A 26944-nucleotide genomic window follows, 5' to 3' on the forward strand; every position below is an offset into this window, starting at 1 on the left:
GATTCCTACTTTAGTACAGTGAATGATATCTCCTCCCTGCTGCCTTTGGTCATTTATATTAATAAAATGAGAAGAAGAGCAAAGGGAAACACAAATATATTATGCAAGGCTTTCTGGTAAAGGATTTTTGTCATAAAGGGCTTAATTTTTCTAAGCTAAGCATGGTACTTGTTACTTATTTATGTATTTATTCATTTATTTATGTTGGCTTCAGAGTATTCACTTCCTTGTTGTTGGATAATAACTGTTAGAAGAGAAATTTGTCACTCCCCCTTCTGGTCCCCCTGCACTTACTCTGTGTCTGATAGCATTGGTGGGTTAGCAAGGAGTGATTTTCTATATAGCCCACACCTGATGATTCTGCATAGAGACTAGTAAAGACCAGAATTAGGAGGGTTGGTGGCAAGAATGAAAATGACTTCAGAAAGAAGAAAAGGGTTTTCATTCCGTAGAAGTGATTTATGCTCTAAGGATCAGCCACCCGACCAGCCACTGGCTGAGCACTGTCAACATTCTCAGCACTAGGGATGCAAACGCTGTTGGTTGGAGCTCCATTTCTAGCGGGAAGGTGGTCTTGGATAGGGGTGGGGGTAGGGGCAAAAGGATGGAAATTGCTCACAGGGGCCAGGTGAGGACAAATAACTTTCAGGGAAGAAGAGCAGAAATCTCTTTCATGGAGAAGAGTTGTTTGATCAAATAGTTTCAGATGCTCAAAATTTGTGGTGACCAGAGGGGTGGAATTTAGTTAAGACATCCTTCTACTGAGGATAAACAACATCCTGTGTCTACTATGTGGGCTTACAATTAACCTAACTTGGAGGGAGTTTATGTCTTGACTCACAGTTGCATTTTTTATGAAGGAAGTCTCATTAGAAGAGGCCGTGGCTTTTGGGGTGCTTTATTTGCAGAAACTGGACTCAGGGCAGGGCTGGGGAAGGTGGAATGGCGGTTATGGGTCATAGCCACAAAGAACCAGGTACAAATATGTCATTAAAAGCAGGGGGCTCTGTTGCCTCAAGTCTTGGGGTGAGCCTGGGGTCTTCCTTCAGAGCACTATGCTTCTGACTTTTGAGAAATGTCTTTCCCTCACAATACATATAGATTCTTTTCTTTTGTTTTCTGACTTCTCCTGTGGGCCTGATATGGTAAGAAAAATGAAGAAATGCTCATCTAAACTTGTTTTGACATGCACCTTTTAACATTCTGCAGCTGCCACTGCTTTTGATGTAGGATTTTTCTTCTCGGTCACTTTGCAAGCCAGGGACTTCTGGCTGGCAATGCCCGACATGAGCCCTGCTTGGCTATGCTGGCATGCCCCAGCTCACCTGTGTTACAGCTTGTACCTGCGTTCAGTGGTTCTGGAGTTCTTGTATCACATCCAAGAAGAATGAGGATATTGAAGGCTGGACATTGAAGGTTGAGGAGGGTGGTAAAGAATTTTATTGAGTGATAAAACAGTTTTCAGCTGAGAGGGGACATGGGGGTAGTACCCCAATCCAAAGGTAAGAAAGTTCCACATGTGGCTGGGTCCAGGGCATTTTATGGACTCAGAAGCGGGGTGTGTGCTGATTGTTTTGTGAGTATGCAAAAAAGGTTAAAGTGAAGACACCACTTAAATGTGGGCATGACAGTGTAGAAAAACCAATTAGGGAAGAGTAGGTATATGTAAAATAGGTGAAGGGTGGGGACCAGTCAGAGGAAAGCACATCAAATGGGAAGACAAGTTCTCAATCTAGTCTGAGGATTTAACTGGTAGTTTGACTTTCAGACTTTGTAACAGTCTTCGGCTGGGGGTTTCACTAGGACCCGCCCCTATTTGCCCAGGCATTTGACTGCCTCCTGTCACTATCGCTGTCTTCTGCTCTCAAAATAAAGTCACGTCCAGCAGAGAAAATTCAATGTTGGCGTGAAGGCTGAACACATAGTCTCCCTTACTCTTATTTTGTGTTTGGTAGTTGATTCATGGCTTCATATCAAAGCAAAAAGTCCTGTCTTAACTTGTCAAAGCCACTGCAGATTTTTCTCCCGGCAAAGTGCAGGCAGTAGAACTATCAGATTCAGCTGGGTTTTGCAGAGAGTCCCAACTAGCGATCTCCTTGCCTCTTCTCATCTAACTTCATACCTGGGGTGGCTGTTGTGACTTTGTTTTCTGAAGTCATAATCAGACACCCACCCCATGTGATTTCATGGTCAAACACCCTCTATGATCCCATAAGCAGACACCCCTATAATCCCATGAGCAGATGCTTCCTGTGACACAGTCAGGTGTCCTCGGAGCTCCCTCAAGAGCCCCTGGGCCCCACCTCCTTCATCCTATTATCTGACACTCTCAGAACCCCTCGCCAATTTCCCCATTTGAGCACTCCACCCCAACAAGTATCAGAATTAGGGGGAACAAAAAGTAACGCTTCATCAGGAACAAGTTGCCCTCAGCTGAAGGGAGAAGGGTAGAGGAAAAGAGAAAGAAGTCCCTAAAGGCATCATGGATTTCACAGTCCTAGGGTAGATACTTGGAGAAATAAATGCTCTGAGCCACAGTCTGCATGTAACATGAGATGCAGAAAAATTACCCTTTCAATTCCTTCTCTTTTCTTTTCTCTTTCCTCCCTCTCTTCCTACCTTTTCTATTTGCTAAATGCATTTGCTGTTCATAAGATCTCAGAGAATAAATCATTCCCTAAAATGCAGAGGTCTAGTTATATAGTGCCATTAGCATCTTCCTTCTCAACACAAGCTAACCACCTAGAGTCCTGACATTCATTCATTATTTTCTTTGTTCATTTCATTTATTGAGTGTATACTTTGTTCCAGTCCTAGTGTTTCCAAAAGAATAAAAGCAATGACAACTTTTGTTTGTGGAGTATTTTCCATCAGTAGACACTATATTAAGTGTGTAACCGGCAAAATACATTCACAAAATGGTCCCAACAACTTAATTGTTACTGCCTGTTTTCCAGATGAAGACTGAGGTTTCAAGAATTAAATCACTTGGTCAAGGTCAGCAGAGCCAGGCACACAGCAGTTTGAGGATGGACTCTAACCTTGCTGTATGCTGTGCTCTTTCCAGGACTGGTTCTCCAACTTTAGCTGCATCAAAATGCTAGGGGGACTTTTAAGAACATGCATTTCTAGGCCCTGCTCTCAAAGTCTGTGATTTATAAGTTTGAAAATTCTCATTTCCAACAAGTTCCCAGATATTGTTAATGGGGACCCGACTTTGAGGACCGCTGCTCTATGCTATCCTGCCTCTCACGCAGTCTCCCTCAGGTGCATCTGCTTGAGGGAAGGTGAAATGTACCCTGCAATTAATTTGCAGCTCAAATTCATGCGACCTGTAGACAGAAGAGCCCGCTTTCCCCACCCGAACTCCACATGCTACCCTTTTCCTGCCCTGTATCCGCAATTGAGAAGTCACCTTGGATTCTACTTCTTCCTTCGAGCGTTCTAAGAAAATACTCTGGGGAGAAAACCGCTTTGATTCAAGGTGCTGGTTGCTCTTAGCGACTGGCAGAAGAAGCTACTCCGCGTGTTTCAGGGTGCTGGGAATGAAAGTGTGGAACACAATACAGGCTGGTAAAGAATCCGCACATTCACTTCTGCTCAAAACACCAGCATCAGACTTCAGTTGCTCTAGAACACCATTCTGAATCCTGAAAACAGATAGCAAGAACAGCAGCTGTACAGGAACTCTTTGTTTATGGAATCCCTCATGTAAACACAGCGAGGGTGATGGATCATCACTCGGCCCCTAAACATGGCTGTGCTCCAGCAGGAGTCTTGTCCTCATCTGAGCCCACTGACCTCTTCCTGTGTCTGCAAACAGTGGCAAAGCGGAAACAGAAAGGAAACAGAAGTGAGGAAATGGTGTTGCGTTGCAAAACATGGAGAGAACAATTGGCATTGTGATTCCCAGGATGAGCAGGACCCCACCGGCTTGCAGAGGCACCAACTCTAGAGGGGGTGGTTCCATTCTCTGGCCCTGAAAGTATGTGCTTTCCGCAGCCTTGAATTTGTCCTGCCTCTAAGGAAGTTATTTACACTTTTGCACAGTGGGATAGTTTTATGAGCCAACCCTCTCATTTTTATGAGGGTTCCCAGGGTGAAGAAGTTATACAATCTTACACCAACACACCAGCTTCAGTGAAGAACAAACAATATAAAGTAGGCCATCCAGACCCATAAAGCAGGCAACACCGAACCGTTGTGATTTAAACTCAGTTCAGTGATGACCTGGCTTATTACTATAAGATAGAGGAATGAACAGAGCCTATGCAGAGAGAGGGAGCAAGTGAGTGGGAAATAAATAATTCATTGTGCTCCTTCCAGAAGCTATAAGTTGAAGGGACAGAAATCTCATTATCAGAAAAAGGACCAAAATTCAATTGTTAGGATGTTCTTTCAAATTACTTTTCAGATTTGTTGGTTGAAGGAAATGACACCACCTTCTACCAAATATTTGGTAAGCAATCCATCATCAACGCAAGGCTTTCAGACTTTAATATGGCTTTCTGTGTATGACAAACCAACTTCTCCTCCATGAATCTGTGGAGAACGAGGTCTCTGAGTGTGCTTGTATTTACAAATGAGTTTGCTAAGCTTTGACTTCATAAGAAGACAGGGCTAATTAGGAACTAGACTGTGGATCTTAAATTTATCAGCAGGCTAAGTAGCTAGTGACTGCCCCAATCAGAGCCAGCTTCTAGGAAAGGAAACAGGACTTATTTACATTTAGAGTGATGCCCAGCTTCTTAATCGCCTCAAAGTATTTACAGATTAACTTTACTACCAGCAGTTCAAGAGGCAGGATGAACCCTGGCAGGGCGTGTGCTTCTCTGCCTCTCTCTTCTTCTGGAGCTGCCGATTCCTTATTTCAGCCTGTGTTCCTTGACTGTATCTTTTTGTTAAACCCTGGAAAGTTTCTTTCTGATGCTGTTCTGCAAAGTAATCTGTAGTTTATTTGGCAAGCCTCCTGATAAAGCAATTTTCTAAAGCCTTACCAGAATTGCTAAGGGTCACCAGCATGGCCTGGTATATGTGCACAATATAAGACAGAAATCATTCTGGTAAACTTTCTTTGACAGAAAATGTTTGTATTAAATTGTTGGGTTATTATGGATTGCACATGCTGGATAACAGAGGTGACCGCAGACTTCTCACATGGCTTATAAATGAACACTACTAAGGATTAGATAAATTTTGGATTAGAAATTTCTAATTAGTCAATAAAAGTGACCAGAGCAGTTAGGATGATAGATACATATATCAATAGCAGTTTCAGTCACATTTGAATTTAACACAATCTCCAATTCAATTTGAAATTTTTATTACAGTATTTGAATCTGCAGTCTCTAATTATTTTATAGTTTCTGAACTTGGCAGAGGATGATAAGATTTGCTGGTGGGCTGTGTGTGATACCTTCCCTGCCTTATCCAAAGAATTGTTGTAAAGATTTATAAGATATTTGTTGTCAACTGAAAGGAGCTATGCAAATATAAGCTATCTTGACATTCCATTATTTAATATTCTAATAACATGTTTACTCATTTTTTGTGTTTTAGTTTTAAACATTGAAACTACATAAAATACTATCTCTTTAAAATCACTATGGTTTTCTCTTTATGCAATAAGCTACCATGTCAAATCTTTAAAGAAAACTGTCTTCTAGAAGAGATTAATGAAAAAAATGGACCTAGTTGGTGCATTGTAAAGAGTACCTATTTGGTTATTGCATATGCCTTATATTTAGAAATCCAATATAATAGGAATTTGGATAGGAGGGAGACCCTTCCTTCTTGTTAAATGACAGCAGCTATGAGGCCAAGAAATAGGTTTTTAGGGTTTCAACTTTGACCACAGAGGTCAGTTTGCTTATTTCAGCAAAACATGGTACACTTGGGTTCTAAGAGCCAACTCTTAAAAAAATGAGCAGAAGCCAGTGAGTCTGGCTTTGTATCTTCATAAGAGGCAGAACATTCTATACTATACTGTTCATATTATGCCAAGTCTGCTGGAGGAAGATTGGCGGCTACACCTCTTGGGCTTTCCCATAACAAGATGTTCATCTCTGGAGTCTATCCTGGAAAGCCAACTGCACATAAATCCATTCTAATTAAATATGCCACTCTCCAGGGAAAGATGCCTTCATTACAGGACTTGTTTCAGGGGAATGTAGATATGTGCATATCTACATTTTAGTGATGGACACCAGAGTCTGTTTGTAAGCAAGACAATATACCATCCCCCTCTTTCTCCTCTCATCTTACATCTTGCTATCTAGAGACTCACACAAAACAAATCCCTTGGGATTGCACTTACTTTCAGGTATGTGAAGTTAAACTCTTCTCAGACACACACATCTTTCCATTACAAGTACAATGAGAAGTTTTCTATAACTCCAAATCCAGTGGTGCCATTTCCTAATTGAGACACCTGGCCCAATTAGGAATTAATGAGCCCTTGCTGATGATAAAGTTAATGAGCAGTTACTTACAGCCACAACTAAGAAGCATGTCTTTTAAAAAAAATTATATGTATGTATATATATTCCAGAGAAGAAATGTGAACCTACAAATAAGTGGTCATCCTTTTACTTGTTTTCAAAAATGAAATATTGTCTGAACTGAGATGTCAAGTCTTATAAAACAAAGTTACATTCAAACCCCAAACTGACTCATTAACCAGACTCTGCTTTGGAAACAGCCAAGTAAAAGAGGATTCTGGAAGCACATTCCTTGCTTGGAAACAGTGTTGCCACCTTCCTCTCCCACTCCCTCCTTCCCATTCCTTCTGGGAAGGGATCGCTTGGAACAAGTGGCAAGAATATTCAGGTCAGGTTGGTTTCTGTTTTACCTCCACTACACTGCAAGTGAAGAAGAGCGAGACAGAGACACTTGAAAAGCCACGTCAGGCCAGGCATGGTGGCTCACACCCGTAAAAGCACTTTGGGTGGCCAAGGTGGGTGGATCACCTGAGGTCAGGAATTCAAGACCAGCCTGACCAACATGGAGAAACCCTGTCTCTACTAAAAATACAAAATTAGCCAGGCATGGTGGCACATGCCTACAATCCCAGCTACTCAGGAGGCTGAGGCAGGAGAATCACTTGAATCTGGGAGGCGGAGGTTGTGGTGAGCAGAGATCGCGCCACTGCACTCCAGCCTGGGTAACAAGAGCAAAACTGCATCTCAAAAAAAAAAAAAAAAGAAAGAAAAAAGAAAAAGAAAGAAAAAGAGAAAAGCATGTCACCCTTTCTATCCCAAGGATTTAGCTGTTGTAGGACACCAGGTACCAGACAAGAGAGAAAGAAACTACGGGGCACACATTTTTAAAAAGTCTACATGTAATCATACTCAAGACTTTTGAGTTATTCAAAAGCAGACTTTGACTTTTATATGGAGAATACTCTTTAAAATGTCTTTTTATGCCAAAAGGAATCACAACAAAAGCAAAAATTGACAAATGGATCTAATTAGACCTAAGAGCTTCTGCACAGCAAAAGAAACTATCAACAGAGTAAACAGAAAATGTACAGAATGCAAGAAAATATTTGGAAATTATGCATCTGACCAAGGCTTAATATCTAGCATCTACAAGGAATTTAAACAAACTTATGAGATAAAAACAAGTAACCCCATTAAGAAGTGGGCAAAGGACATGAACAGACACTTTTCAAAAGAAGGTATACACACAGCCAGCAAGCATATGATAAAAAGCTCGTTAGAGAAATGCAAATCAAGAGCACAATGAGATGTTATCTCAAACCAGTTAGAATGGCTATTACTAAACAGGCAAAAAATAACAGATGCTGGTGAGGTTGTGGAGAAAAGGGAAAACTTATATACACTGGTGGGAGTATAAATTAGTTCAACCATTGTGTAAGACAGTGTAGCAAATCCTCAAAGAACTAAAAGCAGAACCACCATTCAACCCAGCAATCCCATTACTGGGTATATACCCAAAGGAACAAAAATCATTCTACCATAAAGACACATGTATACAAATGTTCATTACAGCACTATTCACAAGACATGGAATCAAGCTAAATGCCAATCAATAGCACATTGGATAAATAAGACATGGTGCATGTACACCATGGAATACTATGCAGCTATGAAAAGAATGAGATCATGTCCTTTGCAGGAATATGTACGGAACTGGAGGCCATTATCCTAAGCAAACTAATGTGGGAACAGAAAACCAAATACGACATGTTCTTACTTATAAATGAGAGCTAAATGATGAGAACACATGGAAATGGAGACAGGAACAACAGACACTGGGGCCTTCTTGAGGGTGGAGGTTGGGAGGAGAGAGAGGATCAGAAAAAATGCCTATTGGGAACTATGCTTAGTACATGGGTGATGAAATAATCTGTGCACCAAACCCCCATAACATGAATTTACCTGTATAACACACCTGCACATGTACCCGTGAACCTAAAATAAAAGATTTAAAAAAAATTTACAAAGTCAAGCCACATCAGACTGCTATGTATTTTTTTATTCCATTTATGTGACATTCTGGATAATACAGAATCAGGAAACAGATCATTGATTGCCTTGGGCTGGAGGTAGGGAAGGGGGATTGACTATAGTGAGGCACAGGAGAACTGATAACATGTGGTATATCAAAGTCTGTCTTTAAGAGAATGTTCTGAACTAATGGAATCCTTCTATGTACTTGTGGTGGATACAGAACTTTATATTTTCAAAACTCATGGAATTGTAGTCCTAAAAGGGGTAAATCTGACTCTATGTAAATTACATATCAATATACCTTTAAAAAATAAAAAATAAATAAAATATCTTATTAAATGTCGATGTTTTCAAATAAATATAAATTATATTGGAGAAATTTACACTTAGGTGAGGAAAAAATATTGTTCTGATGACACCTGAGTAAGTGCTTAACCAGTTGTCCATTTCATAGCATGTAGACCTACTGCTATAGTATTTTTGTCTCTATGAAAGTTATCACTGATTTATTTGCCCCTCATTGATGATCTGTCTGCTCTTATGTATTCAGATGGTGTGCAAATTCTCTGAAGGTTTCCCTGGAGACAGTATCCAGAAACTTGTGGTGAAATTGGACATTACTACCTTGGTATTCTCATGTTGAGATTCACTTGGGCTAAGGGGCATTCCTTTTGGTCAACAGGGCTGATATTTCTGGGTTCCTGACAATGAGAATGCATGCAGGCAGTCTATTTCAAAGTGGGATAATGAACTTTTAGTCCCATGTGCACTTTTACTTTTCTTTTAAAAAAATTTTTACTTGAACTTTGGGATTAATACCCTTTGTTCTCAATTAAAATTGTATCCTGCAAGAATTTCTATTTCTGAGTAAGAAGTAAGTCAGACGAAAATAATCTTTGTGAAATGACTTCTCGGGTGACTTTTGAGAAAGCTTTTGACCAATACTCCATGGGATGACTGAATTTCTTTTGATTTATTGATGGTATATTGAAAATATGACACCCTGCCCTAACATGATAAACACATGTCTGCCCTCCTCTGATAATATGTGGTATATTAAAGTCTGTCTTTCATGAGGGTTTAGTCAGTGGAACTACAGGAGAATGTTAAGAATGAAGTCTTGACCACACACAACACACATGCCCTTTACCAACGGGGTATGGAGGACACAGAGCTCTGATAACAATACTTATTTAGGGTGCCCCAACCACGCCTTTGTCTAAGGGATGAAGCACGTACCTAAGTCTTCTTGGTAGTAAGTGTATACATATCATTAAGAGCAAATATTGGTTTCAGAAGCAATGCATCGCATGCTGAAGTTTCAGCTGGCTTGATAGAAATGCTATGGAAAAAAATATAGAACTAAATTCCAGCAATTGCATTCTAAGCTATGCCCTGCCAGGTGGTGACGGGGGACACTTTTTATTCATGTCAGAGATTACCTTAGTGAAGGGAAGCAAGGAAGAAAATGATTTAAAAGGAAATGTGGTTCTTATCCTTGAGAACCTTAGAATAAGGAGGTGAAACAGACTTGATGATTTAAGAACATGATCAAACAATATCATGTAAATAAATATACACTTAATGATTACCTAAAAATTATCCTTTTTTTTTCCTTTTGAGATGGAGTCTTGATCTATCACCCAGGCTAGAGTGCAGTGGTGTGATCTTGGCTCACTGCAAGCTCTGCCTCCTGGGTTCAAGTGATTCTGCCTTAGCCTCCTGAATAGCGGGGATTACAGGCACATGCCACCACTCTCGGCTAATTTTGTATTTTTAGTAGAGATGGGGTTTCACCATGTTGGCCGGGCTGGGCTCGAACTCCTGACCTCAGGTGATCCACCTGCCTCGGCTTCCCAAAGTCCTGGGATTACAGTGAGCCACTGCACCTAGCCTATCCTAATTTTTTCATGTAAAAAAGACTGTCTTGCTACTCTGGCAGAGGAAGTCCGTGTTGTGCAACCCCCGTGGCTCTAAAAGGTGCTTAAGGCTGGATCTGAGAGCCAAGTGGACTCGCATTTTGTCCCCACTTCTTGCTTGCTGGATGGATTTAGGGGAAATTTCTTTACACACAGAGAACACACACCCTTGCCTCCTCTCCAAGACTAAGTGGGGACTGGCAGTTCTGGGCAGGGTTGATTGGAGCTTCCAAGGAGAATCAAGCTTAAACATCTTCACCCACGCCAGCTGCAAAAGGGAAAGGCTATCGAGTTAGCAGGTTGAAGCATCGCTCATAAAGTAACTGCTTCCCCTTGCAAAAACTCTGCATAGAACATCTCCAGCCCCAACCTGGAGGAGAGCAAGAGGAAAGGCTGTCAAAGCAAAGAGAATTCTGCCAGGGCCTAGAGCCCCCTGGAGTCACAGAATGGGTGGCAATAGGTCAGTTGAGACCTATTCCCACCCATTCTGCCTATTGGCAGATGCCCTGGTCCCAGTTTGTATCTCGCCCCTTCAGTCATCACTGCTCATGTTCTGCTAAGATGTTTGGCCATGAGAATAGGAAATGTCAGTGAGTCCTGCTATGGAGCTGCTTGAGAATCTTGAACCAATGTCCTGGACCTGTCAGGGGCTTAAACCAGAATTCCAATAAGCTCCGGGAAGGCCTGTCCTGAGGCTCCTGTTCTAACATCGGTAGCTGGCTCTGCTTTCGGGGGAAAATGCTGTGGATGACACTCTTCTTTGTGGCTTTGGGGCATGAAGTGCCTGTCGGCCCCTCCTGTTCCTGGGGAGGATCCCCTCTCCACCCCTTAGGGGATCCTCCTGCCTGACACTGATCTTGAAACCTGGCTTATCTTAGACCTTATTCTTGTGTGATGTTGCCTGATATAAACTCTTCTTACTTCCTCCACCCCCACATTCTTAGATTTATTTCAAAATTGTAATCTTTACTTACTTTAGAATAAAAGTTAGTGCAGCTAAGAGTGCGAATGACTCCCGATTGTGAAGCAATGCCGGACGGCAGCACTGCCTTACTTTAGGGTGTAGGAACCCAGACACTCAGAAAGTCTGCTCTCACAACAAAGGTGTGATGAATACTCCTATTGGGGTCTACAGAGCTCTCAAACCTGCCTTCTTCTTCTCAAACCTGCCTTCTTCTTCTTCTTCTTCTTCTTTTTTTTTTGAGACGGAGTTTTGCTCTTTTTGCCCAGGCTAGAGTACAGTGGCATGATCTTGGCTCACTGCAGCCTCCACTTCCTGGGTTAAAGTGATTCTCCTGCCTCAGCCTCCCTAATAGCTGGGATACAGATGCGCACTACCACGTCTGGCTAATTTTGTATTTTTAGTAGAGACAGGGTTTCTCCATGTTGGTCAGGCTGGTCTTGAACTCTTGACCTCAGATTATCTGCCTGCCTTGGCCTCCCAAAGTGTTGGGATTACAGGCATGAGCCACCGTGCCTGGCCAAACCTGCCTTCTGTCCCAGTTAAATGACAGGATTAGGTGGCAGTGGAGAAGCTGTGGGTCATGGTCGTGGCAGGTGGGTAGGCTGTTGGGAGCAGGACCAGGACTGTGTTTAGGGGAATGTCCCAAATTGAGTAGTAGCATTATTTTAGGGAAAAAAAAATCCTTAAAATTCACCATGCAATACTCTTCCTCCGAGAAGCAGCTGTCCCCGGGAGGCATCAGAAAGCCGCTGTCTGACTCAGTTTTGGGGTGGTCTAAACTTAGTGTGCGTGAGACATCTTCTCCCACTGTTTGTTTCTTCTCTCGCTTACTCTGGTTAAGCGACAGACAAATAAGCTTGGCTGGAACATTATGTTTCTATTCATTTGCTGGAGTGCTGGACCCACAGAGCAGCCTTGATAGTGTTCAACGCTAGTGCCATGATGATCAGGCAAAGCCCTGGAGCCATGGGTGGCATTTGGAGAAACCAGTGGGAAGGAGGGGTCTGTAAATATCTACAAGCTTGGGCACATCACTCACCTTTGCCACTAAGTGGCTTCCAAAATAGACTGTATCCTGCGAGGGATTTGAATGGAGACATTCTTCCTGAGTGGGAAAGTATGTGCAAATTGTACTGAGATCAAGCTGCAAGGACAGGAAATCACATGCAGACAAGCGGACAGAGTGGCAGCGGATGAGCAGGCTAAGGGAGTGATAGAGTCCAGGGGCAGCGTGGACACTGCCAGCGTAATTATCTCTGGACCTCATCACCTTAGCCAGTTTGGCACCTGGGCCATGGCTGCAGGTGGAGGATGGAATGCAGCTGGCCAACTGGATACTACCTTTCCAGGGCTATCCTGAGTGCTTCCTTTGCTCTCATCCTGGAATGGGAGACAGTGGTTCTTGTGAACCAAAACACAAGATAGGTAAATCATATTTTTTAAAATGTTTAATTTTTATGGGTACACAGTAGGTTATTGGGGGAACTCACCCCCAATATTTCAATGTAGGCTTTTTCTATTTTGCCTAAGTGTTGGCCAGTCTGAGAAATAAAGAGAAAGAGTACAAAGAGAGGAGTTTTACAGCTGGGCCACCAGGGGTGGCATCACATATCAGTAGGTCCCTCATGCCCACCTGAGCTGCAAAACCAGCAAGTTTTATTAAGGATTTTAAAAGAGGAGGAGGTGTACGAACAGGGAGTAGGTCACAAAGATCACATGCTTTAAAGGGCAAAAAAAGGAGAACAAGATCACATGCTTCTGAGGAAACAGAGCAAGGACAAAAGCAAGGATCGCAAGGCAAAGGGCAAAATTGGAATTATTGATGAGGGCCTATGTTCAGCCTTGCACGTATTGTCTTGATAAATATCTTAAACAACAGAAAACAGGGTTTGAGAACAGAGAACCGGTTTGACCTCAAATTTACCAGGGCAGGATTTTTTCCCCACCCTAATAAGCCTGAGGGTACTGCAGGAGACCAGAGTGTGTTTCAGTCCTTATCTCAACCACATAACACAGACTCTCCCAGAGCCACCATTTATAGACCTCTCCCAAGGAATGCATTCCTTCCCCAGGTTATTAATTATTAATATTCCTTGCTGGGAAAATAATTCAGCGATATCTCTCCTACTTGCACATCTGTTTGCAAGAAGAAAAATATGGTTCTATTCTGCCCAATCCCACAGGCAGTCAGACCTTATGGTTGTCTTCCCTTGTTCCCTGAAAATCACTGTTATTCTGTTCTTTGTCAAGGTGCACTGATTTCATAATGTTCAAACACACATGTTTTATAATCAATTTGTGCAATAGTGGTCCTGAGGTGACATACATTCTCAGCTTACGAAGATAACAGGATTAAGAGATTAAAGTAAAGACAGGTGTAAGAAATTATAAAAGTATTAATTTTGGGAACTGATAAATGTACATGAAATCACAATTTCTGTTCCTCTGCCACGGCTCCAGCCGGTCCCTCCATTCAGAGTCTTTGACTTCCCACAACAGTAGGAGCGTATATTTATGGGGTATGTGAGATATTTCGATACAGGCACACAATGCATAATAATCACATCAGGGTAAATGGGGTATCCATCTCAAGCATTTATCATCTCTTTATGTTACAAACATTCCAGTTATACTCTTTTAGTTACTTTTAAAAATACAAAAAATTGTTGACTATAGTCACCTTGTTTTGCTATCAAAGATTTTACTCATGTCAAACTATATTTTGTACCCATTAGCCATTCCTCCTGCCCCCACCCCACTACCCTTCCTAGGCTCTGGTAACCGTCTTTCTATTCTCTGTCTCCATGAATTCAGTTGTTTATAATTTTTAGTTCACACAAAAGAGTGAGAACATGCAAAATTTGTCTTTCTGTGCCTGGTTTATTTCACCGAACATAGTGACCTCCAGTTCTGTCCACGTTGTTGCAAATGACAGGATCTCACTCTTTTTGATGGCTGAATATACTCCACTGTGTACACGAACCACATTTTCTTTATCCATTCATCTGTTCATGGACACTTAGTTTGCTTCCAAATCTTGGCTATTGTGTCTTGTACTATGGAAAATAATAACTTTTAAAATAGATCACACTGATTAGCTGTGAAAGCAGACTTGCCACCATTAGAAAATAGTTTGTCATTCAAAAATGCATATTTGCATCCTCTAACATCCCCAGCATAGTAGTTTGAGTCATTGCCCTTGGGGATTTAAAAGGCCACACACTGAGAATGCCAGTCCCCAGGGAGTTGGGGTGAATTTCTCCAAAGGCCTGTGTGTGTGTGTGTGTGTGTGTGTGTGTGTGTGTGTGTGTGTGTGTGTATGTGTTTGTTCTCCCCAGGCCAATCAGCAGGGTACTGACCCCAGATGGTCTACAGTGCTCTGGGCACCCCAGCATGGCTCAGGCAATAATGGAAAAAACAGGAGGGCGGACACAGCTCTTGTCATGGGAGCCAAGGACACTGGAACCCTGCAGTGCCTGGCAAAGCCCCCTTTCATCCTACCTTCCTCAGAGACCTCTGGATTTCACAGTCCTCAGGGCCCCTTCCTGTGGCTGCCTGGCCTAGGAGGAACTTCAGTGAGGGAGTGAATGACAGCCATGCACAGCACCTGATTGGTGATGGGCTTCCTGGTTTGTGGGGTGGATGGAGGTTTACCACCTCATGATGTGGTGGGGAGGGGTGCCTGGCAGGGCCTGCAGTAGAGTTTGCAGCATGGGGTCTGCCCCTGGGTTCCTGCCGTGCTGGTACCCAGTTCCTGGGCCCACTGAACCAAGATCTGACCAAGTTTCTCCAAGGAGGAGCCAATAGATGATAGATCATGGAGGCCAATTGTCTCCATGACCTGAGGATCCACAGAAGCACAGGTGGTCTTCTAAGGCCTTCAGAGCCTGGGTTCTTCTAGCTCTTGCCTATAGCTCTCATTTCAGTTTATGCTGCAATAGATAATAATAGTTCCTTACCTTTGAAAGGAGAGCATTTCAGAATTTTCAAAATCTTTTTGCACAAGTCATTTGATCTTCATGGCCAGCTTTTATGGGGGATATTATAATAAAGATGAAGATACCAAGTCAGAGAGAAAAGAGAGAACTTCATTCGTGTGTTTGATGTGGACAAGTTATGACTTGAACCCAGGCTGGCAAGTGCCAGCCCTGTGCCGCTGCCCCAGAAGGGCCTGGAAGCCATGGGGCCCCACAGTTCAACACGGTGGTAAGGTCTAGGCTCTGCAGCCAGGCTGCCCACCACCGACTAGCCATTCATCTGAGGCAAACATGTTCACCTCCATGCCTCAGCCTCTGCATAAAATGGGACTAGCACCCACGTCACAAGGTTGCATTAATACATGCTTGTTAGTACATATCAGTGTCTATAATGATAGCAACTCTCTTTTGGTGCTTATTACATACCTGGCACTGTGCTTTGCACTTTATGGGATTCATTCATTTAATCATCACAGTAACCTTAGGGGATAGATACACCTTATTTTCCCATTTCAGAGATGAAGAGACTGAAGCACAGAGAGATGAAGTCATTTCATAGCATCAGGAAGACCAGGGACCATGCTCTCTTGATCATAACACCAGTCTTCTTTTAAAACAGAGGTTGGCTCCCTGTAAATACTTAAAAAATGTTGGCTGCAGCCAGGCATTGTGGCTCATGCCTGTAATCCCAGCAGGTTGGGAAGCCGAGGCAGGCAGATCAGCTGAGGTTAGGAGTTCAAGACCAGCCTGGCCAAAGTGGTGAAACCCTGTCTCTACTAAAAATACAAAAATTAACCAGGCATGGTGGTGGGCACCTGTAATCCCAGCCACTCGGGAGGCTGAGGCAGGAGAATCGCTTGAACCTGGGAGGCGGAGGTTGCAGTGAGCCGAGATGGTACCACTGCACTCCAGCCTGGGTGACAGAGTGAGACTCTGTCTCAAAAACAAACAAACAAAAACCTGCAAAAAACATTGACTGCTACTGGGGCCGTTGTCGATGTCGGGTGGTATGATACATGGGCCCCACTATCCCAAGACACTTCCTCTGCAAGTTAGTTCCCAGTGGCCAGAACACCACAATCAAGACTTCAGTTTGGCTGAACAGGACTTTTGTCCCCTGTTAAGATGCAAAGTCCCTCTGGAAAGGCTTCCATGAAACCTGAACTTGCTTGGAAGCCAAGGCATCAGTGAGCTCTAAGGCTGTGTTGGGGGGAAGTTTGATGGAGGGGAGAGAGAGAGAACCTGACCGTATTGCTTGGAGTGGTAAGGAGGGACAGTTCTGCTGGTGGAAATGTGGCAGAATGAGGTGGAAATTATGTAGAAAGGGAGGATGAGGACTCGTCTATCTTACGCCTTTTCCCAGCTGTTAAAATGATCTGTATCGTGTGGGACCTGGTTAGAGTTCATTCTTGGAGCACTTTTTTCATGAATTGTTTTAAGGCTGTTATGTGTTGGGAATCAGACTAATAGGGCTTCTTTGACGGATGAGGAATTCAAAGTATGGCTAGGTCACACTGTTAGGCAGTAAAACATCCAGAGCCAGCACCCTAGAATCCTGCCTCCCTGTATGAACACCATTTATTTTCCTATTCTCTGATAAGCTTTACAAGGAGCTATCATATATGACCTTTGTGATAAATTTTAAAATTTCAGAGTTGATTTTTCTTCTCGGCCTCAGCTTAGCAGTAAGGGTCAGGAGTTCTTCCTTGCTGGTTTTGGCACCAAGGCTGATTAATGTGTAGTTTCCAGTCTCCTCTCCTGAAACCCAGGTTTGATGATGCTTCCCTGCCTTTCAGGTACGGAGTTGGGGTTAATTAGGTGATGTTTGCATAGGGCTTTGAAGATGAAAGCATCATGTCATTGTTATTATATATCATCGCTTCCAGAAACCAGGAATGCTTCTACTTCAGGGAACACTTGAATGTGTCTCCACTTGTATGGTTCACTTTAGGATAAAACTTGTCAGGTATCAGTGAACTAATGATACTGTGTAGCACATGGGGGATCCAAGAGTCCAAACAAACAAGTACTCAGAACTCCTTGGATCACCAGGAAGCAGCTGTCAGTGGGCTTGGCGATGAAACGAGCCCATCCATTCAGCAGAGAGCTGCTGGGAAGTTTGCCCCTTAACTGTATCCCCAGCGTGAGACAATGTGGGTCATTAAGAGAATGTCAGGGCTCCAGAGACCAGAAAGTGCTGGAACAGACAGGAGAGGCACTATGTGACATTTTGGAGGAGCTGGGGCAGGTCATGGGAGAGGAGGGTAGCAGAGTGAAAGACATTTTTTACAGTATTGGAAAATTATTTCAAGAGCCGCCTGATGGGTTTCCCTCCCTGTAGACTGACTTCGACACATCAGTCCATGTTCTTTCCACTGCCAGGCTACCTGCCTGTACTTCCATCATGGCAAGTCCATGGCTTTTCAACCTTCAGGGCCTTCCTCTTGCCTAGAAAATAAAGTCTAGTTATTTTAAAGCTGTGCTATGGCCTGCTGTGACTCTTGATTTTCTGCCTCTTGTTGATTTTCCTTCACGCTCTTCCCTGCATGGGAGTTGTCTTCCCAAGCAGCTCACGCTGCCCCGTCATATTCAGGATGACATGCCTTTCCCACCCTGCACCTTTTCCCACATGAATCCTTGACTTTAGCCCAGCTCCTTTGTCCCCGCTGATTCTTTCCCTGATTCTGCAGCTCCCAAGAGTACCCTCCTGTTAGTCAGTTCTGTTTGCTGTTCATTTACTTAGCACTTGTCTACATTTTGTTATATTGGTATGTATCTGTTAATATGAATATTTCCCTATTTGCTATTTGGACTGAAAAATCAGGGAAGCAAGGGCATTGTTTCTTGTATTCATGTGGAGTACTTCGTGGGAAAATTTAATTTTTTTAGACTTGGGATCTCATTCTGTCACCCAGGCTGGAGTACTGTGGTGTGATCATGACTCACTGCAGCCTTGAACCTGGGCTCAAGCAATCCTCCCACTTCAGCCTACCAAAGCACTGAAAATATAGGCATGAGCCACCATGCCTGGCTAGACTCATCAAGTTTTAAACTCCATTAGGGGAGGATGTCTCTAATACCTAACACAGTGCCTGACATACCTTAGGGGATTTCCCCAGTTATTTACTGCTGTGTAACCAGTCACTAAAATTTAATGGTATGCAATACCAACAGTGATTTTTTATTATTATGTCTCTTGGTCCTGGGGATTGAGTTGGCTCAGCTGGGTGGTTCTGGCTTGGGACGTCTCATGTGATTGCAGTCAGAAGGTGACTGGGTTGGGTTCATCTCAAAGGCCTCCCATGGCTATTTCCTGGGCTGGGAAGACTTGAACAGCTGCAAAAGCTGATGTTCCTCAGGTATGCCTCTCTATCGGTATTTGGGCTCTCCATGTGGTCCCTCTAACATGTCAGTTTCAAGGTAGCTGGGCTTTTGCATGATAGCTTAGGACTCCCAAGACACATGCCCCAGAGAGCCCTGTAGAACTGCACCCCCTTTCTAACGCATCTGGGAGTCAAGCAGCAACAACTCCACTGCGTCGTGTTCATTCACAATGTCATATGCCAGTCCCTATCCAAAGGCAGGGGAATTAACCTCTTTCATGGGGGAAGTGTCAGAGGATCTTTGGGCATATTTTACTACCACCACAGTTTTCAATACACACTTGTTGATTGATTTAATGAATAAATGAATAGATGAAGCGCCATTTTTTTAACCATTTCCAATATGAGAGAAAGATAATGTGATAGTGGACTGAAATTTTCTTACTATCTTCTTCAACATAACAAAGAAATTTGTTTATTTTTTAACATGTTTACAACTCATGAGAAAGTATGAATTTCTTTTGTCCTTCTTATAAAATCACACTATGTTATTGACTGGAATAAATGAGTGTGGACCTCCTTTCTCTAGCTATTAATTTCCTTCTGCTGTTGCCTCAGAAATATCTAACAGTATGAGCTTTGAAGAACCTTTGCTGTTATCTAAAAAAATGTTTTTAAGTGAAATTACTGGGCATCTCCTTTCTGTGTGCTCTGCTCACAGAAACCTACAGGACACTGTCCAAAAGGCAAAGTGAGCAAGGAGGCCGGGTCAGTCCTTCCTGGCCCTATGGAAGTCAGCTCAGCAGGACCCCACATGGATGGGCTCCTGCAACCGTGAGCAAAGGGGGCCCATCAGGCCGTGCCCAGCCCCTAGGACACACACAGGAAGGGCATTTTCCCAATACCTGCCGCCGGGTGCCTCTGCACGGCTGTGGTGTGCACCCTGCTGCAGGGAGCAGACACCCTCATCCCTGTGGCCCGTCTCCCGCTTCTTGTCCTCACTATGAGGCCATAGAAAATTGGCCTGCAGCATCCTCACCCTCAACCTTGCCCTGCTGGGAAAACTTAGACCCTCAACTAAGGCTCCCAGACGCACTTGCTCGGCCGCAGTTCTCAATCTTCCTTCTGCCTGGAAGGCCCTGTCCGGTATTTCACACTTGCTAAGCAGAGTCACATCTGAACTCAGCACCCCCGGATCCAGCCCAGCCCTCCTGGATCCACTTCCCAGAGCACCCCCTGACCCCACCAGCCCCTCCCACTGACAACAGTGCAGGTCGGTGAAGGTGACCGTGACAGCTCTGGTAATCCTGGGAGAAACCCCGGAAGTGAGCGCAGCTCTCGGGCTCTGATTACAGCTGATTACCATAATGGAGAGAATATCTGGATTCTCCCCTAATTTCCTCTCCTCTTAAAATTTTCAATTAAGAGCCTAACCTTGATAGAAAATGACTGCTTTCTGGAGTATTCTCCGTGGTGCTGATTCTTCATCTGCTTTTTCTAGACAGATACAGGCTCTCGATGATTCCAAATAAAATCAGAGCCAAGGAGCTTACCCAAAGAAGGGAGGAGAGCAGAGCAGCAACGGACTGCGCCCCGGAGCCCTCCCTGCTGCCAGAGACAACGGGTAGGTGGAGGGTCTCTTGGGCCCTTCCAGCCTGCAGAGCTGCTGAGAGCCAGGCCTGGCCGCCAACAAAGCAGCTGAAGTCTTGAGAAAACTTCCTGATTGCATTAGCGAGGTCGCACCACCAGGACATAATCAAATCTCCCTGGAGGACGTGGCTTCCGGAAGGGCTGCTACGAGCTGGTGGCAGAACCAGGGCAACCAGGGTCAGACACGGCAGAAGGAGGGAAGTCCCAGGGTTGAGCATAGGTGGGCATCAGAAGGGTGTGGGCTGCACCATCTGGGTGCAGGGGCCAGCGGGCAGTGCGGGTCCACCCAGCCCAGAGCCAGCCTTTCCCAGCGGTCATGTGCAGAAACCTGGCACACGTCATGGGGCGGTGGTCCCCCATCATAGGCCCTCCTGGTGTTAGCAGTCAGGAGGGTGCCTAGAAAAGCCCCATGGTCACAGTGACAGCAGGATCTGAGCCCACCCTCCTCACCAGGAACCTGCCCAGCACCGTAGGCAGGGCCCGGGTGCCCTGCTTAGGAACGAGCTCTGGTTCTAGCTTGGCGGTCCTAGTTCCACCCTGTCTGTACCTCAGCCGACCAGGAAGATGGCTGTGAGGACCACAGAAAACTCCGACACAGAGCTGGCACGAAGGAGCTGTGCCCGTGGGAGCTTCGGAGTCCTCAGGCCATGCCGGCCCTGGCTCTGCCACCTCCTGGCTGGAAGACCTTCAGGCACCTACTGAGCCTCTCAGGGGCTCAGCGTCCTCGTCTGTGGGACAGGGATAATAACAGGGTTGTTTTGAGAGTGAAAGCACAAAACACAGAGCCTGGCTGGAGAAAGCACAGGTAGCTGAGGTCAGCTGAGACTGAGTTAACTGTTCTTAGAAGAGCAGACAGGCCATCCCCCGAAGGCATCAGTGCGGGCAGGAGGGAACCTGCACTTTGCAGTCTCAACACCTGGGGACACAATTCGTGCTACTCTGACCCGCAAAATACCAAAGGATACACCCAAGACCCTGTACTAACATCCCACAACGATGCCTCCTGGTTTCTTCTCTAAGAATACTTCTTTAAAAGTTCCCCAGGAAGCTAACTCTATATTCCTAATATAGAGGTCCATGGACCATGGAAAGAAAACAAGTGTCTCAGTAGGTTTGTTTAACACATGTGCAAATGCAGGGATGAACGAAGACGCCCAAAGTCACGGAGCAGCTCAGTCGCCTCCAACATGCTCGGGGGCCACATCCACCTCCAACCTCTGCCCTGTTCACGCTTTCCTCCACCCAGGTTCCCCTCTTGCCCTGGCACTCCAGGAATTATTTGCTGTCCTGGAAGCTTCCTTTCTCTGCTCCATAGACCCTGAGCCTGGAGCCTCCCTGCCTGCGTGTCCATCTCGCCCTCCGAGTTCCAGGAGCAGGCGTCTGTCCTGCTCACCCTGACTCGGCAGGGAGGGCTGAGCTCTGGAGCCTGAGTGGACCCAGACCTGCCCCATGGCCTCCTGTGCCTCGGTGTCCTCCTCTGCCTCCATGTCCTCCTCACCCTCGACTCACCGAGGAGCCCTAAGGACATGAGGACTGGAACATGCCCAAGACCCACGTTGGGGCCTGGCACACACCAAGCGCCCAGTGAATGCTGGATGACTGAGGACAGCATCGCTTCTTCTAAGAGGGAAAACAAAAAGGAAAGTCAACCCAGAGACGATTTGTAAAAGATGGTTTTGACTGAGGCCTTGAAGGATGGGCAAGGATGGGCAAGGGGAGGGAGGACTCAAAGTGCAGAGATGAGAAGGCTCTAGGTGCATGAGTGCCTGTGCATGTGAACGTGCATGTGTGTGCATGTACATGTGTGTGTGCATGCGCCTTGCAGCCTTGCATGGGTGTGTGCATATGCATATGTGTGTTCATATGAGCATGCATGTATGTGTGCCCTAGTCCAGACAGGGCTCTGAGTGCACTGTGGGGGACAGATGATTTCAGACTCCACCCTGAGTCTGAAATCAGTGGGACAGATGACCTTGAACAAGCCCTTATGGCTCACTGAGTGTGAGCCAGACTCCATAGAGACAGTGATGGCAGGACACATGCATGGGGGTCCACCTTCCCAGAGCTGGAGCCCACATAGCTCCAGGACCTCAAGGGAAGCCCAGAGGCTGAGGGGTCCAAGAGGCCCATCCATCCAATGGACCCAAGGAAACTTCGGGGACTTCTCTGTTAAGATTTGAAAGGGGTGGGGTGCCGTGGCTCATGCCTGTAATCCTAGCATTTTGGGTGGCTGCAGTAGGGAGATCACGAGGTCAGGAGTTCAAGACCAGCCTGGCCAACATAATGAAACCCCGTGTCTACTAAAAATACAAAATAAATTAGCTGGGCGTGATGGCAGGCGCCTGTAGTCCCAGCTACTTGGGAGGCTGAGGCAGGAGAATCGCTTGAACCGGGGAAGTGGAAGTTGCAGTGAGCTGAGACTGCACCACTGCACTCCAGCCTGGGAGAGAGAGCAAGACTCCATTTCAAAAAAAAAAAAAGACTTGAAAGGAGCCCAGGGGGCAGGGCTGGGTGGGCACAGGATGGAGATGGCGACACCCTTGCTCTTGAGTAGCTGCTGCCAGCCCCAGCATATCCTCAGCAGGTGGGGTGACAACAGCACCACTACCTCTAGTGTGAGGCCCAAGAGAAATTCATGTGACACACCTGCCTGGGCTTGGTGAGTGGAAAGCTCCCATTGACGTGAGCACTGGTGGTAAGGATGGAGAGGGAGGTGGAGATGGAGGTGACAGCATGGGCAGATCAAGAGCACGGCTGTGGCAGGGAGGTCCTCCCAGTCAGCCTTCAGGAGGCCCATGGCCGGCCTCGGGGTAGGAGGAAAGAATGTGGATCAAAAGCAGAACGTCCAGCCAGGGGAGGCCCCAGCAATGGCTGTATCAGGGTTGAGTATGATCACAGGAAAAGCGACCCAAGGATTCAAATCGAATGGAGGCAAGACTACATGGAAGCCTACCTCTCCATGATGGCAACTTTGGAAGAACGTGTGAGCTTGCGGAAGTGCACAGAAGGCACTGCTGGCTGGAATGGGTCCTCGGGCCCTGGTCTCAGGCTGGCTTCTCTCCCTTCCCCAGACCTGCCGCAGCTCCATCCCCTCTCTCCTGCATCCTATGATTGCTCCCAAATAACCACCTGTTCACAAGCCTTTTCTTTATTTTCTTTTTGCCTTTTTTTCTTTACATTTAAAGCATGAGTCCATCTGGAGCTTATTTTAAAGCATAGTATGAGGACTGACATTGACCTGTTTTTTAAATGGAATAACTAGTTGTCCCAATCTTGCTTGCTGGATAACGCTGCTCTGTTTCAGGAGCACCCCCACTGGCATGCACCCATGGGTCTGTACCCCTGGGCTGTCCATCTGGGCACTCCCCTGCCTGTGGCACCCCCTTCCCGAGGGCTGGCCTCACCCAGGGCCCAGCTGCCCTCTCCGTGGCCTGTGCCTTCCTTTCCTGATGCCTCGGATTCCCCCCATTCTCCAGCACTCTCTCCATCCTCCTGGCCTGGCTGGGCACCTCCCCTGAGGTGGAGGACTGCCCTGCTCCAGCCCCCAGCTTCCTCACTCCCAAAGCCTTGTGGCCTTGAAGCAGGAGCCCAAGGTTGCATCTGGATGGCAGCTTCTCTCCTGGCCAACAAAGGCATGGTGCTGGCTCCCTTCCCAGCATCTCCCCTCAACTCCTCAGCTCCACCTCAGGGACTTAACACACACATGCACAGCACACACACGTACAAAATATGTCTGTATGCACACACAGACATACACAAAAATGCACATACAGACTTACACAGACACATACAGATGCGCACACATATGCATACACAGATGTGTTCATGCAAACTCACACGTGCACACTCACGGGCACGTACACATGTGTATGTTATGCTAAGAAATCTATTTTGTGTAGAAGACACTCAGGCTCAAATACGTGTCCAAAGTCACACAGCTACGGAGTGGCAGAACTCAGGTCTCTAGTGCACACAGCCCCTGACTTACCGCAGTTCCACTTAACAGTTTTCAACTTTACAGTGATGCAAAAGTCATCCACAGTCAGCAGACACCCTCGTTTAAGTCCCACACGGCCACTCGGTTTTTCGCTTTCAGTACAGTAGTCAATGATTACATGAGGTATCTGACACTTGACTACAAAACAGGCTTGGTATTGATACTTCTCCCCACTGCAGGCTCAGGGCAGTGTTCCCAGCGGGCCAACGTGGGCCCCCACGCTGTGCTATTCGGTAGTCAGGTGGACTGTTGTTTTCCACTCGCAGTGGCCTCATGGGGCCGCAGCCAGGGGTAAGTTGAGCAGCGTCTGTACTTTTAGCTCCACCCTGGATATTTTTAAGTGACAGATTTACGAAAAAAAAAAAAAAATACAGGGTTCCAAATAGTAGGGACATAAAAGGAGATAATGCATGTTGCGGTCAGTTTATGCCTGGGAGCATAAGCACTACAGGGGCACCAGCAGGCGTGACTAGCGATTGTTCCTGCTCTTCCTGGCAGCAGCGACCTGGGCCTGAGACTGACCGCCCTGGCCACAGCCCGAGGCGAGGCTGCGGGGAGCCAGGAGCCGCCACGCTCCTCAGTCGCGTGTCTGCGGCGCCACCCCGTGGCCACTGAGTGGAACTCCCCGTGGTGCGGGCCGGGAAGGCCGGGTCCCCCCAGAGCCGGAGCTGGAGCACAGCGGTGCGCACTCGGCCCAGGGCATCCCACAGCACCCGGAGACTGGGGGCTGGTCCCCGAAACCCCCAGGGGTGAGCGGAAGGAGGTCCCCAGCCTGCTGAGAGCTGTCCTCTGAGCACACACATGCGCACACTCACACGTGCATGTGTGCATCCTCGGGCAACCAGACGCGTTCACACGCACGCACACACGTGTGCACACGCACCGTCTTTCACAAGCGTATGACGCGTTCACACAAGAGTGTGACCCGTTCACACGCACGCACACTCCCTCTGCCTCAAGCCTGGAAGAAGCTCTGGGCTCATGAGAGGTGGAAACCATTACCGCGGCAGAGAGGCGGCGCCAGGACCAGGATTTCAGACGCGCGTTTATTTCAGACGCGAAAACCGAGGCCGGAAAGAGACAGCAGGTTTCCAACCCTGTCCAACGTGTCGGCTGACCGCGCCTCCTGTGTGCGACCTGGGCGGGAGTGAGGGCAGCGGGCCCACAGCACGCCTGGCCAGCCCCGGGGCCTGGAGCCGCTGCCTCAGGAGTCCCCGGTAGCCGCACCCAGCGCTTGAGGGTCCCTTGGAGCCAGGCTTCCTGGCACACAGGAGCGGTGAAGCTTCGGGGCGCGGGGCAGGGCACTGCGGGTCCTCGGGTGGGGACTCTGCAGTTGAGTCTTTAAGGACGAGGTCACTGAGGATCAGGGAACCAGGAGGGAAGGGAGGGTGGGGAGGGTTGCCGCTGCCTAGTGGGAGAAGCATGTGAAACCCCCCAAGAGGGCTGGGGGTGATCAAGCGCTCCGCCTGGCCTCTCCCTGTGGACTGCTCTGGCGCCCCAGAGCCTCCGTTCTCCAAGCCCCATGGATGCCCCTAGAAAGGTGACGCCCTCGCCCACGCTGAGCTCTGAGTGCTACACGAGAACTCAAAGGGCCGTGTGCCAAGGCACAGGCGCTCCCCGTGTTATACGCAGGGCTGAGGCACCAGGAGGCCCAGGAACCGGCTCAAGCTCGCAGGACTTCGTGGCAGGATCTTTTCAAATGTTTTGATTGTGGTGAAAATATACTTAACATAAAATGCACAGTTGTACCATCTTTTAGTGTAAGGTTAACTGGCATTTAAGTGTACTCACATTGTCGCATATCCCCTATCACTGTCCATCTCAAGAACTTTTTCATCTTCCCGATAGGAAACCATACCTATTGAACACTGAACCCGTTGAACACCAACTCCCTCCTTTTGGTAACCATTGCACTTTCTGTCTCTGTGAATTTGTCCATTCTGGGCCCCTCATGTAAGTGGAATCGCAACGTATTTGCCCTTTTGTGGCTGGCTTATTCCACCTAGCACAATGTCCTCAAGGCTCATGCATGTTGGTGGGCCTCTCAGAATTTCCTTTCTGGCGGGGCACTGTGGCTCACGCCTATAATCCCAGCTCTTAGGGAGGCAGAGGCGGGAGGATAGCTTGAACCCAGGAGTTCGAGACCTGCCTGGGCAATATAGTGAGACCCCATTCTCCACAAAAAGTAAGAAAAAAAAAAAAGAGAGAGAAAAAGAATTTCCTTCCTGGTAAAGGTTCAGTAACAGTCTACTGTATGCATAACCACATTTTGCTTGCCCATCCACTCACCCATAGACCCCCAGAATGCTTCTACCTTTTGACTCTTGTGAATCATGCTGCTTTGAACATGGGTGTGCAAATATCTGTGAGAGTCCCTGCTCTAAAAAAAATCCACATTCTTGGCACCACGAAGAATCACCTCTCACAGACACCAGGGAAAAGCAGGTCTGTCTGAAAGCAGAGGGTGAGGAGGGGAAAGCCGGGCTGCGGACCACAGTGGGCAGAGGAAAACTCACCCGCGTGTTCCAAAACTCACCCGCGTGTTCCTATGTGTGGGAGGAGAGAGGAGAAATACCCTCCAGTGAAGGAACTCTTGCAGCAGCCAGCTCCATTCCTGCTTGAACTGTGGAGGGCCAGCTC

General features: G+C 46.5%; 1 long non-coding RNA gene across 1 annotated transcript; it reads right to left on the reverse strand.

Moving 5' to 3' along the window:
- Nucleotides 1-1417: 1417 nt before the first annotated feature.
- Nucleotides 1418-26944, reverse strand: LOC141407597 (uncharacterized). The gene is made up of 2 exons (XR_012417234.1): nt 26841-26944; nt 1418-3813 (listed from the first exon to the last, which is right to left on the reverse strand). It is a non-coding gene; the product is annotated as an uncharacterized lncRNA (long non-coding RNA).

This window comes from Macaca fascicularis, chromosome 9, assembly GCF_037993035.2.
Source record: "Macaca fascicularis isolate 582-1 chromosome 9, T2T-MFA8v1.1".
NCBI lineage: Eukaryota > Metazoa > Chordata > Mammalia > Primates > Cercopithecidae > Macaca > Macaca fascicularis.